Source organism: Salvia splendens, chromosome 5 (genome assembly GCF_004379255.2).
Source record: "Salvia splendens isolate huo1 chromosome 5, SspV2, whole genome shotgun sequence".
NCBI classification, from domain to species: domain Eukaryota; kingdom Viridiplantae; phylum Streptophyta; class Magnoliopsida; order Lamiales; family Lamiaceae; genus Salvia; species Salvia splendens.
Window position 1 is genome coordinate 14,509,990 of NC_056036.1, and position 13,913 is coordinate 14,523,902.

The 13,913-nt window shown below is 40.2% G+C and overlaps 1 pseudogene; it reads right to left on the reverse strand.

The window, feature by feature from the left end:
* Positions 1–2,331: 2,331 nt before the first annotated feature.
* Positions 2,332–6,515, reverse strand: LOC121805205 (annotated as a pseudogene).
* Positions 6,516–13,913: the final 7,398 nt, after the last annotated feature.

Below are 13,913 nucleotides of genomic sequence, written 5' to 3' on the forward strand. Positions count from 1 at the left end.
TTGTGAGTAAATGCGTGTGATGATGGAAAGTAGTGGAAGATCCCGCTTAATTTTCGCCAAATACGTTTTCAGCGGTTTTGATTACACAAAATGACTAAATCACCCCCATGATGCACCAAATTGGTCAAATAATGAAGCGCGGGATGATAAATATGCTATTAATCTAGAACGTCCATCCTCCAGATCCAACGACCGAGATTGCGAAGAAACTTAAATTTAAGGGGAGAAAATGAGTTTAACACTACCCTATATATATATATATATATATATATATATATATATATATATATATATATATATTGATTTGATGATTGCAAAAAGTAATATGTATTTGCCAAAAAATGTATTTGCCAAAAACAAATGTTTCAAATAACTCATTTTTATCAAATACTAATCGCTTAAAAAATGAACTGTTGCCGGGGATCGAACCCGGGTCACCCGCGTGATAGGTAGGAATACTAACCAGTGTGACGCACAAGGGTTATGCGTCATTAGGGTAAGACGCATAACCCTTGTGCGTCACTCCCCCATTCGGAATAAATCTAATCTTCTTCATTAAAATAGAATTCAATTAACATGCTTTAACAAAAAAAGAAAGAACTCGAAGTATGTTGCATACAAATATTCGTGATTCATACATGGATCCTCAGTTTGTATCCGATATTGATTGAAAAATTGATGGATAAAAAGATGGTGAATCTTTCTTGTGGGGAATTACAGAGGGTTGGCCTCACTCTTTGTCTTGGAAAGGTGAGGTCCCTAGTGAATAATCTGTGTGTTTTTTTGGTTGTCATTTTACGCTTATTCTCTTTTGGCATGGCTGCAGCCAGCTGATTTATACTTGATAGACTCGCCAAGTGCGTTTCTTGACTCAGAGCAGCGTATTGTTGCTTCAAAAAAGTCATAAAGAGATTCATACGCCAAGCGAAGAAGGCTGCATTTGTTGTGGAGCATGATTTCATCATGGCAACATACCTTGCTGATAGGGTGATTGTGTACGAGGGAGAGCCATCGATTGATTGTGTTGCCACTTCACCTCAATCACTTTTGACTGGAATGAACCTCTTCTTATCTGTAAGCCATATCACATCCATTTTTACTAAAGTTCTTCCATACTGGTATGGTTAACCAGTAACCCATTTTTCCGATATGTAGCACTTGGATATCACATGCACAAGGGACCCCACAAATTTCCGGCCTAGGATCAACAAACATGAGTCGACTGAGGATCTGGAGCAGAAGTCCGCTGGATATCACTATTATATGGATGACTAACTTGCGGCAATATACTCCCTCTTGGCTCTATACAGTTCCGTCTTCTTCATGGACCGTGTTCATATTCACATCCACATCCACTACATCGTCAACAACATCGCCATATCTTCATAAACGTACAACTTCTCCCACTCGTCTGAGGAAGAACCATTTGTTGGAGGAGGGTGCGGAGTGCGTGGACTGGAGGAGGATGACGTGGACCAGTTCATCCGAGTGGAGTGGAGTGGAGTGGAATGGTGAGGCAGAGTCAGAGTAGAGGGGTTAGGGTTTAGAATGATCGATGTGTTGGCGGTCCTTTTATCTATAAACGTTTATTGCATGCCAAGTCATTTTACAGTTTCAATACTTATAGATGGCGTTCGGTTGCCATGACTAATATCATGAGACTATCCATCTAGGATTAAGTTGTGGGATTATTTTAGTTGGAGGGGGAGACTATGACTAATTATCATGATACTATCCATCTAGGATTAAGTTGAAGGGTTCAATCTTATGAACCAAACATGATACATATGAGATTTAATCTTGCCAACCGAACACCCCCATAAAACATTGAGGTTCGGACCTCAAGGATGAGATTAAAAATATCGAGGTCATTTTTGGATACCAATTGAGTCATTTTAGTACTCCTATATTTTTTGCCGATGGAAAATAATAAACTCGGGTTACGCTCGTGACATTATTTACAAGTTGAAAGTGGGAAAAACTTTAACTTTTTTGTTTTATGATGTTAGGGGCCATTATAAACTAAAAATGACCTCCATATTACAAACTAATCCAACTGAAGATGACCGATGTATTTAGTTATTTAATACTATATAGGATTTGGTTAGTTTTTTAACACATACTTACTACTCTACATATGCATATTGCTTTTCCAGTGTACATGACTTGTTATCTTGCTTTTCTTGAATTTAAAATTAAATGGCAGCTAATCTTGCTTTCCAGGAGCTACGGTCACATCAAAAGCCAAATACTAAGTTAGTTGGCAAAAACATTCCCAACATTTGTTTCGTAAGTGATTATAACCACCGTTTAACAAGACGAGCACAATAATTCGGTGTCCCATTAGTCCACACAGTATTAATGTGTTATTGTACACAATGTAAACAGTTACAAAGTATTTATAGGATATGGACATTCTTCTATACTCACTACGCTCTTATCTAAATCTTATCATGTAAATTAATCAGGGTTTCAAAAAATATGATGCACAATCGGGGGAAGAACAAGAATACTTTTTAAAAACGGTATGTATAAGTTTTAGCTTTTGGACGGGAGCGTACCATTTGGTCCCATAATTACAGCCGATGGGGAAGACGAAGACGAGGATATGTTCATTGTCCGGTTGAACTCTTCTTTGTCTTCTGAATATGCCTTGCTTAAAACCTCTTCGATTTCCATACGGCGTTTCTTCTTCAAAGGACAATGATCAGGGACACCATTCCCCAACCTCGCTATCTCAGGGTAATCATCTCTGTCCATGATCTTGTTTAGGACAGCTGAACAACGGGGGAAGAATCGTTTCCCGAGTTCCACTGCATACATACAGAATGAGAAAATACACAAGTTTTCTAGTCAATACATAAAATTCGGTGTATCCTAGCTCGAAATGCAAACAGTAACACATTTGCTGTTTATTCTATCAATTCATAAAGTCTTCAAACTACCTATACTTGAAGAAACTTTGCTCACGACTTATTTATATGCCAAATGTAATTGTATGCTAAAGATTGTTGCAGTACAGATATAGGTCTCTGCATTATAAATTCTAAATTTGAATTGTTTTCCAGTTAACATGATTAGTCAACATAAAGTCTTCCAAAATAAGTAAGCAGCAATATACCAGTTTTGGACAGGGCTCTCAGCCTATCCAAATGTTCCTCTTTGATCTTAAAAGGTGCTTCATTCAAGTCAACCTCCGTCCTTGGAGAACCAGCAAAATTCGTTTTTATTCCATATAAATGGAATTCAGATGTTTCATCAACTTGAGCAATATCCATGGCAACTTTAGCTTACATGGGAAAAAGGAGGCTGGCCAATGCAACTGAAAGATCAATCATCAGTTTTAACTACCACCATCATAGTCGACTAGCTAATGAGATGCACAAACTATAAGCATGCAATGTACAAGTTCGAATTTATGAGACTTCTGGAAAACACAAAGCATCTCTTTGACTAATGACAACACAAACTCTATCAGCCAATATTGTCTGCATACCAAGATATAAGCAATAGTCTCTTTGTTCTTAAAATAATGCAATGCAGGTACTAACCATGTAAATTTAGATTTCAATGGTTATTAATCTTGTTTTACATTGGGGAGAAAATAAGTGGATGCTACTTACTTATATTACATTCAGAATGCAGTATTATAACACATCATGGTTCGAAATGTGCTTTCACGTATACTCAGATACTAGGTTAGAAATGTAAGCAATTACAGTGCAGTCAAAAGCAATATTCCCTGTATTATTCTTCATTACAGAATATTTTCACATGTTTACTTGAATTAAGTTAAATAAAGAATCAGTTGGTTTGATTAACTAGTTTAATGAAACACCATATACCAATTTAGTTAGAAAGAGAAAATTCACACATAATCTTCAGGCAACTATGCATTACAATTATAAATATACAATTCCAATTTAACTCCATGTACAGTAGATGGATGCTGAAAGAGTCCCCTTTATATGGGAAGGAAAATGATCCTCCCTATACTTACAAGTTTACTTCCCTACTGTCATTAAAAACAGGACTGGCAAACTCAGTCTGTTCATGTATCAAAATTCTTATTAGTATTTTTATCTATTATTCTATTTTGTTTATCTTATCTGTTTACCTGTCTTCCTCTTCCCCATCTTTCTATTTCTTCCCTTCACTTTCTTATCACCTTCTACTTCTCCAAACCCTACCAGCACAAATCAACCCCCAAACAAAAGTAGGAACTCTAACTCAAAAGGTTGTCTCCGAACTAATAGAGTTACCTCTGTTTTCAAGATACAGTAACTTGTTGCGTAAATCATCGCCAGCCATAGCAAGAGACATTGAAGCTTCTCCCAGTAATGAATCTCGTCTCTCAGCTTGCTCCAAGATCTCTATGCACAACCGATCCTTTGGAGTAGCTTTTCCCTCTTCCGTAGTTACATAATAATCAATAGCCTTTGTAAGCCTCTTAGAGATCTGAAGGGCTTTTCTGCCATCTGAAGTGAGATCAGATGGTCTAGCACCCTTAGTCAACAGAGATACAATTATTTTTGGGTCTTTTCTCATTGCAGCAACATGAAGCACGGTGTATCCCCTCGGATTTCGGAGATTTATGTCAGAAATTGCTAGGTCAAGTAGCTCTGCAGTGGTTTTTGAGTCGCAGTAAGCAACTGCATAATGCAACGCAAATGCATCATCTAGATCAGTGTGCTCTTCTTTAAGTAGCATCCGGACTAACTCAACATCATCAGAATCTAAAGCTCGGTGTATTCGCTTAACATGTTTATCTGGGACAATGTTGCTTACACGTGACTGTAATCCAAGTTCTGTCCGAGAGTCATTAATTCGTTTCACAAGGTGCGGAGGTAATGTTTTATCAAGAGTTATGATATCAAGATCTGACATGACAATAATCTCAATGGACCTCCTAAGCAAACTTTCGCACAATGGACCACACACATTTGCAACTGATAAAACCATCGATACATCATCTGCTGTAGCCTTGTCAATAATATCCATCAGGTTACTCTGTAAGGAAGTTTAAGATGAAATAGATATGATACCAATAGAGGAAAAAGAAAACAAGAAAACTCTGGTTTCTGAAATGATATTCTAGATATTCATCCAGCATTGAACTTTAGAATAGCTAGCCTTGCTTTCTTGTTGCCTATGTAACAATGCCTGAACAAGTTTAGGATAATGTAAAATTGCTTTTTGCCTTCAATTTTTTTAATACTTTATCAGACACTACTGGTTTAAACTAGAAGCTGTTATGCGTGCTCAAACTGAGATTGCTCAAGTACAGCTCAAAAAATATATAGGAGCTCATACATTGTCACCTTATATGATAACTTCCTGAATTCAAAATACTCCCTCATCTCACCGCCAAATGAAAAGGTTTGATTTGCAAAAATAAACAATGAATGGAGTACATAGATACATGCTCAAGATGGAAATGGAGCTGCTTACTGCTACGAGAGAGCATTGATTACATCAATATTCAGTCAATCAACAAGAGGAACACAAGAACAACCTGCAGCTGGAGGAGTATAAACCACTTCTAATTTTAAACAAAATGAAAAAACTTGTACGAGGCTCATTAATGCTAACTTGATTTGGTCCATTATATCTAGACAAAACTGTTCTTATCCAGTACATAACATCCTGATAGATCAATTGCAAGTTTTATGCAACACAAACAATTTAACAATGAATTAAAAATTTACAAAAATAAAAAAGATAAAATACTTATTCTCAAAAATTTAGTACCTGACATCTGGTAACCAATTCATTGATCTGGAAGACAAATGAGGCATACATAACTTCCACCATGAAAGCAACCGCAGGCCTACACGCCAAATGCGAGCACTCATCGTCAACACAAACACAAACATCCTTGGGCGAAACCCTAACTTTTCCACTATAGATGTAAGCAAGGACCGTCACCAGCGCCTCGTAGCCAACATCGCAATCCTCCAACACATCCTTCATCTCCAATTTCGCATCTCTTTCCAGATTCACAAACAAATTCTTAAAAAAAGAGCTCCTCACCGACAATAAGCACCGGTGGATGGGAATCTCCCTACCGGAGGCGGAAACTAGCCGCGCGTCGGCAAAGAAATCGAAGTCAGGCGCCGACGCGTCGAATATCATCGATTCGAGCGTGTCGGATAGGAGCTTGAGCGCGGCGACGTCCGGCGGAAATTGGTAGAGCGGAGGCGATGCATTGGCGACGCCGGCGCAGCACATGCTGATGCTTCCCCTGCTGAAGTCATTGGAGTCGGAGAAAACGGTTCGGCCGTCCATCTTGACCGAGTCGCTGCACAACAAAACATGTATATCCGCAAAATTGCGGCGCTGATCTTCAGGGATAATTTCGCCGGGAACTCAATATTGAGCAACCGATTGTACCAATTGGATTGCACGCAAATGTATAATAAAACCTTCGATCCTGAGACGGGGGTTTTGGGTAGAGAGAGAAAACGTTTGGTCAGAAGAGAGAGAGTGCCATGACCATAATTTCTGAAGGTGACGTGACAATATTTTGCAATGAAATGTGGTAAGAGCATCGTGCGGAAGTCCCTTCAATCATCCCGCGGACATCTCAAAAACACCTCCTAACACGTCATAAGGACTTCCCATCGCACTGCCATGTCATAAGGACATCCCACTGCACAGTGGCGGACATCCCAAAGACATCCCGACGAATTTCCCACAATAATAAAAATTCACAAATTCACCAAATTAAACAATTTACGAAATTAAACAATTTACGGAATTAAAATTTCTGACACAAATACGGAGAAATTGCAACCACTTTATTTTAAAAAAACATACATAGTAAAAAAAACATACATAATTATTTTAAAAAAATTACATAGTTAAAAAAAATCGTTGTCTCACTCCTCGGATTCCCCGCCGCCAGTACCCTCGTCGTCCCCGCCGGTAGTCCCCTCATCCCCACTCTCCGCCATGTCTCCCAACCCCAAATCGCGCCGCATACTGTTAATGATATCATTCAGCGACGACATGTAATGGCGATCGGTAGATATCCGTCATTCAACCATTGCACGTAACAGGGTTTCATGTTGCGCGACGCAGGCGAGTGAGGGGAGCTCAGGATCGTTTTGGGTAGGAGCTGTAGATTGGGCCTCGGCGAACCCGCTGGCGCTTCCACTCGCCATCCGCGCCGCGGACTTTTGCCCCACCGGGCGACGGCGGCGGGCCGACGATGAAGGTGTCGGGAACTCTGCCTCGGTGGGGGGGAGTTCGTGGGAACCAGCACTGCTACTGTACTCCCCGGAGGCGCTGATCTTCGTCCGCTTCGGCCAGCCAGATTCAACACCCGCAGTAAACTTGGCCGAAGACTGCACCACAAGATACACCTCCCAATATTTGAATTCTTCGAAGCCCGCCGCAGCGTCTATGAGCTGATGGTGAGACAGAAGCTTCACATCCTCGGCAGACATGCCGCTGGTTGCCAAGCGGAGGTTGTTTGTGTAAATGCCGGCGAATCGGCTAAGCTGCCTCTTCAGCCACTCCCACTGTTTCAGGCATTGCTCTCCGTTGTGAGGCTTCCCCCCTGGTGGTTTGAATTGGAGGTAGCTTTGGCTTATGCACCACCACATCCTGTCGATATGCTGGACAACCCCGATATATGGATCATCCACTATACTGATCAACGCCTTCGCAAGCGCGATGCACTCCTCTATGCTCCAGACGGTCCTCTTTTCCCGTTGGATCCCTCCCCTACCTCAGCGGCCACCGCCTCACCGTCGTACCCCGCCGCAGGCGAGGTAGTGCCCCGTCCCCTGCCCCTTCCTCTCCATGTCCTCCCCCTTCCTCCTCCATGTCGACGTTGGTGCGTCTGCGGGAGAATCCCGGATCGAAACTCTGGCGGCTCCGGTGGCTATGACTTGAACACGTTTGGCGACTAGGGGGCATGTACAATGTCTTGGGTGCTTCCGGTTCCGGTTCGTCGACGCCGGGCACCCAAGGCTCGTCGACGCCGGCGGCGTACCAAACACCATATTTTGATGTGGATGCATACTCTCGTCCCTCCGCCCCGAGGTATGGGCAATCGCAGGGATTATCCCAAATTAGGGAGAATTTTCCGGATGAACCCACTCCGGAAGGAGCACGAGGCGGTGGAAGCTCCGGGGATCGCGCATTCGACGCCGAGGAGGAGGATGTAGGCCGTCATCCATACAGCCGCAAGGATACGATGACTCTGTTCAACGCTTGGGTCAGCGTCTCGTACGATCCCATCGTCGGGAATCAACAAACCCGCAAGTGTTTTTGGAAAAAGGTCACCGACGCCTACAACGAGAATAAGCCAAAGGGTACCCGCTGCCATACCTTGAAGATGCTCCGCAGTCATTTTGACCGAGTCGACAGATATGTCAAAAATATTTGTGAGATCTACAAGAATGAAGCGGCGAATTACCAAAGCGGAGCCAATGGAGCCGACATTCTAAGAGCGGCTTTGCGAGTCTTTAAAGACGACAACAATAAACAATTCAAACATGTCGATGTTTGGGAGTCGGTCAAAGACGTTGAAAAGTGGGCTGGCGGTGTCCAGTCCAGCACGAGCTCGAAACGCACGAAGCACACAGCGAGTGGCCAATACTCGTCTAGTGAGGGTGGGTCAGGCAACGCCTCACAAGAGGTTGAGGGCACAGCCACCGATGCAGGGGGCTCCTCCCGTTCACGCCGTCGGCCGCAAGGGACCAAGGCGGCGAAGGTGGCTAGAGGGAGGAGGGGCCGAGGCGAATCAAGCCAGGCGGGCTCGGGCTCGGGCTCGGGCTCGAACACCCTAATGTCCATGTACTTGGTCGCCACGATGGCTGACACTTCCCGCATGACGCCTCCCCAATATCAAGCTCATCTTGCCGGAATTGAGTATATGGCAAGACAAATTGGTATTCCGCCTCCAAGTAGCTTGAGTGCACCGCCACCGCCTTCGGGAGATGATTCGCCGGCGGAGTAGTTTTTATAATTTATATAAAATTGTATTTTATATTATGTATTTTAATATTTTTTAGGATTTTAATTATATTTTTTTTTATTTTTTTAGGATTTTAAATTGTAATTTTATTTTATTTAATGAAGTTTGTTTTTATTAATTGAATTTGTTGGAAATAAAAATAAAAAATAAAATTGAATGAATAGTTAAGAGATGAGATAGTTAAGAGATTGAGGGATGCATGTGTTGTCTCTTAGTTAAGAGATGGGGTGAAAAGTACACTAGGGCTCATGAATAGTGAAGAGATGAGACGGTTAAGAGACAGAGATACGGATGGCCTAATTAAGCTTACGGCGTTAAGAGATTACATCAGTTTTGCTGACTTTTCAGGTGACCTGCATTTATAAATATGAATAAAAAACTCATTAAACTTTAAAAATAGTATGGAATATGGATAGTCCCTAAATTTAGGGATAATTTTGAGTATGGTATTTTTTTATTGAAAATGTCCTTGAGACATGAAGGATATTTTTAGATTTTTATAAAATTTGAATTATTTGAGTATTTGCATAATATTTTCTTTATCTCTCTCTAATATAGATATACTCCATCCGTCTCATGCTACTCGCACTTTTCACTTTGACATCATAAATTTGAACATGAGTAATTAGTGTAGTTAAATTAAAATTTTAAGTGCAATAAGGCAACACTTGATAAAGAAAATACGAACTAATTCTAATATCTTAATTAAATACCATAAATTTTATCTAAAATAGATATAGTGCAAATAGTTTGGGACAGTCCGAAAATGAAATGTGCAAGTAGCATGGGACGAAGGGAGTACTAATATTTATCTATAATTTGAGTACTTGAAATGATATTTTTCGCTTCACTTTTTTTCGATTAATTTATGTCAAATCTCCTTTCTCTCTTTTTCATTTAAAATTCTAGTAAGTAAAACATTAAAATGAAATTAGCTAAATTTAACTTTGATTGCGGTTCAGTTATTTATTTAATATTAAAAATTAAAAATTTAATTATTTCAATGATTTGTTACTAAGTGAGATAGTTAAAAATAAAGTATATACTAGACTTTAATTTTTAAAAAATAAAATATATAAATAATAAAAGAATGTAAAATAAAAGTGAAAGAGAGAACGAGGATTTTTTTCAATTAAATTTATAATTAATATATTTAAGAATTTTATAGTATTTTTAATTTAATTTTTTACTTTTTAAAATTTTAAGAGAAATTCAGGGAAAGCGAATTTGACATTGATTGAAAAAGTGAAGTGAAAAGTATCATTTTATGTATCCAAACTATAGGAAAAAAAATATCATACCAAATACTAAAGAGAAAGATAAAGATTAGAGAGAATATCATAGCCAGTATCCAGGCACCGCAATTTTATGAAAGTCCAAAAATATTATCCATGTCTTTGGAAGCATTTTCAATAGAAAAATAGATCAAATAGTAAAAAAAGGGATAACTGCCTTAAAAGTAACCAACTTTGCCCGAATTCCGATTTTTCCCACGACCTATAAAATTGGCGTATAAAGTCACCAACTTTGCATTTAGTCGCCAATTTCCCATGATGGTTTTTCCGGCCAACGAGTGAGCTGACGTCTCGTTTTTAATTGACATGGCGCTGACATGGTCAATAATTATTGACTGTGCAACGAAAATTACACAATAAAATTACAAAATAAAATTAAATTTTATACTAAAAAATTCACCCCCAAATTAACCTAACCTAACTTCACCCCCAAATTCACAAAATCTTCTCTGAGGAAATATTGTCTGAGGAAATCGACCAGCGACGACGAGGCAAAATCTTCTCTGAAGAAATCGACCAGCGAGGACAGGGCAAGTTGTGCGTGGGTCCCCGCTTTGGTTGACGAGCAAGACCACGATGAGTCCATAGGCTTACCTGCAACAGCGACGAGTTGTGCGTAATGTTTCTTCAATCCTCCCCAAGAGAAGCAGCCGCTCTGGCTGCTCGAGGTCCATTGCGAACCTCAAAGACGTGATCCATGACAGCAAGAGGCATCCAGAGCCGCCTACCCCCGCTTGCAGCCCTCGCTCCATCAGCAGCAGCGAGTTCCTCAACCCGATAACCCACCATGTCGTCTTCTCCACTTCCAAACACGACCTTAAATTCTCCAGTTTCTCTCAAGACACCCGTAAAAATAGAATCACATCACAAACACGAAACGATGAAGCTGCTGGCACTGCAGCCTGCCACAAATGCGGCCAACAATTCCTATGTTTGATTTGGGGAATTTAAATTATGCTGACGAAGCTGAATTCCTATGTTTGATTTGGCACCCGACGAAGCTGCTGGCAATGCAGCCTGCCACAAGTGGGAGTCTCTCGAATTTAAATTCTCCGACGATGAGCTGCTTCTCTTTGATTTTGGGAATGCCTATGTTTGATTTGGGGAATTTAAACCTAATTGCAGATTTTAGGATGAAACGACGTCGTTTTAGGTGTTAGAAACGACGTCGTTTCATCCCTTTTCCGATGACATCCACGTCAACTTTCAGGCATGCCACATGAGACACTTACTTACCGGAAAACACATGGTCGGGTCAATTTGGGAGATACCAGCAACCCGGCAAGGTTGGTGACTTTATACGCCAATTTTATAGGTCGTGGGAAAAATCGGAATTAGGGCAAAGTTGGTGACTTTTAAGACAGTTATCCCTAAAAAAATATCATGTTTGAGATTACCCTTAACTTTCAAAATTTCAGGTAACATTTATGCATTTTGTAAAAAAAATCACATAAAATATTTCTGGTATCAAAATATCTGACCACAACACATCTATCAAAAAAAGTGTCACATGTTGTAGTTTCGTACCCTAGGCAAATTTTCAGCATCAAATTAATAATATGAGCTCAAATTAAATTAAATTAAATTAAATTAAATTAAATTAAAATTTAAAGTTATGATGTTCTGGAAATAAGTTGAAATTGAGGCCATAAACTAGTAGAAGTAAAACATTATATGGAGTCCTAGAATCCACCATCCATGCTCTCTCTATCCGTGTGCGAAACACAATTTTTGTGTATGTAAATTTTGTACTATGCATGAGTTGAATAATTAAATCTGAATCACTTCTTCATATGCAAACAGTAGAAGTGTCCAACAATTCCAATACACAATGAGTCCAAAAATTTTGTATGAGTTGAATAATTCAAATTTCAATCGCTTCGTCATATGCAAACAGTAGAAGTGTCCAAAAATTCCAATACACGATGAGTCCAAAAATTTGAATCACTTCTTCATATGCAAACAGTAGAAATATCCAAAAATTTGAATCACTTCTTCATATGGAAACAGTAGAAATGTCCAAAAATTCCAATACACAATGAAAAATTAAATTTCAATTACTTCTTCATATGCATGAGTCCAAAAAATTGTGCATTCGGGTGCGATACACAATTTAAATCAACGTTCTGTGTGTTATTATTTAAATATATAAATAAGTTTGTTAGTGATTTTTAACACAAATATAACTATCATGGAGTATTTTGTTAGAGAAAACTGGAATTACAAGAGATAAATAATACTGGGCGTAATACAACTCAAGAAGTAAGAATTAAAATTGAAAATTACAATGAAATCGAAACTATAAACTGTAAATAAAACTTAGCCGAGTCGAGGAGGCCTCTTTCCTCAAGACGAGATACGCCCCGGTAGTGCTCTCGGTTTGGCGTGTCGTCCCCAAAGATAAAACGGCTACGTCTCTGATGAAGCAGCACCGCAATCAACAGAGCTCCGGCGAACTGGAAGAGGAGAGGGCAAAGCTTCGGGAAGGAAGACAATTCAGAGATAGTATGATGCTTGTGAGTATGTTCGTATCTTGTTCTGTGTACTAATGCAAGGAATGACTAGCCTATTTATAGGCTTGGTCCACTACGGGGGTCAACTCAGCCTTGATGGCTGTCATCATGGCTCATTATGGCGGGCCTGTAACCGCCGGCCGTTACGAGTTTGAAAGCTGGAGTGGTCGACGTTGAATCTAGACGTTGTACACGCCTTAGTTTAACCGTCACATGTGGACTTCGTGAAGCGACTTGATCAAGACACTGATCAAGCCATCGCTCAAGGCGTAGCTTGTCACGCTGATCAGGCTGCTGATCAAGGCGCAGCTTGTCACGCTGATCAGGCTGCTGCCCAAAACTGAGGTGGTCCAAAACATTAAGTTTGGATCCAGAACCAAGCCCAAAGACCAAGACCAAGACCAAGACCAAGTCCAAGGGCACGGGCGCGACGCGGCTCAGCGCGCGTGTGCGCGCGTGTGTCACCCATCTTAGTCCACGATAATTACCAAGTGTAATAAGTCACTTAATAAATACACATTTAAAGATGTGTCTCATCTCCTATGTGGGATAATTAACACTAGTTAATTACTCCCTACACTTTCAACTCATAGCTTTATCAAAAGCTACAATGTGACCAACTTTAATCCACTATTTCTCACTCACCGGGAATCGGATTTGAGAAAGTGAATATACTACGGTTATCTACGCGGAACGTAGATCGACGCTATATCATTAATTTTCCAAAATTAAATGTCTCGTCACATTTATTATTGATCAAACTTCATTGACCGGACATCTTAAATTCAAGATTCTAACAATCCCCCACATGAGTGGAAATAGCCAAATGCATATGCATGCAGACACAAGCTCAACCCTCACGAGTTATATAAGCATAAGGATAGGTAGTTTTTGACTTTGAACCCTCCATAGTTGACACCATCGGATACACAGGAAGCTTAGTAGCGCGATGCCTTGAACTAATTCCCCACGGCGTGCACCGAGACAATGGTGTTAACGCTTAAACACCTCAACCTTATCCATTCTCACGTTTTGTGTCCTTTGCGGCCTTGGACACCACTTTGGATTCATAAGTATGTTATTTGAAGCGGCCTCACTTCACGCTTATATAGGTGA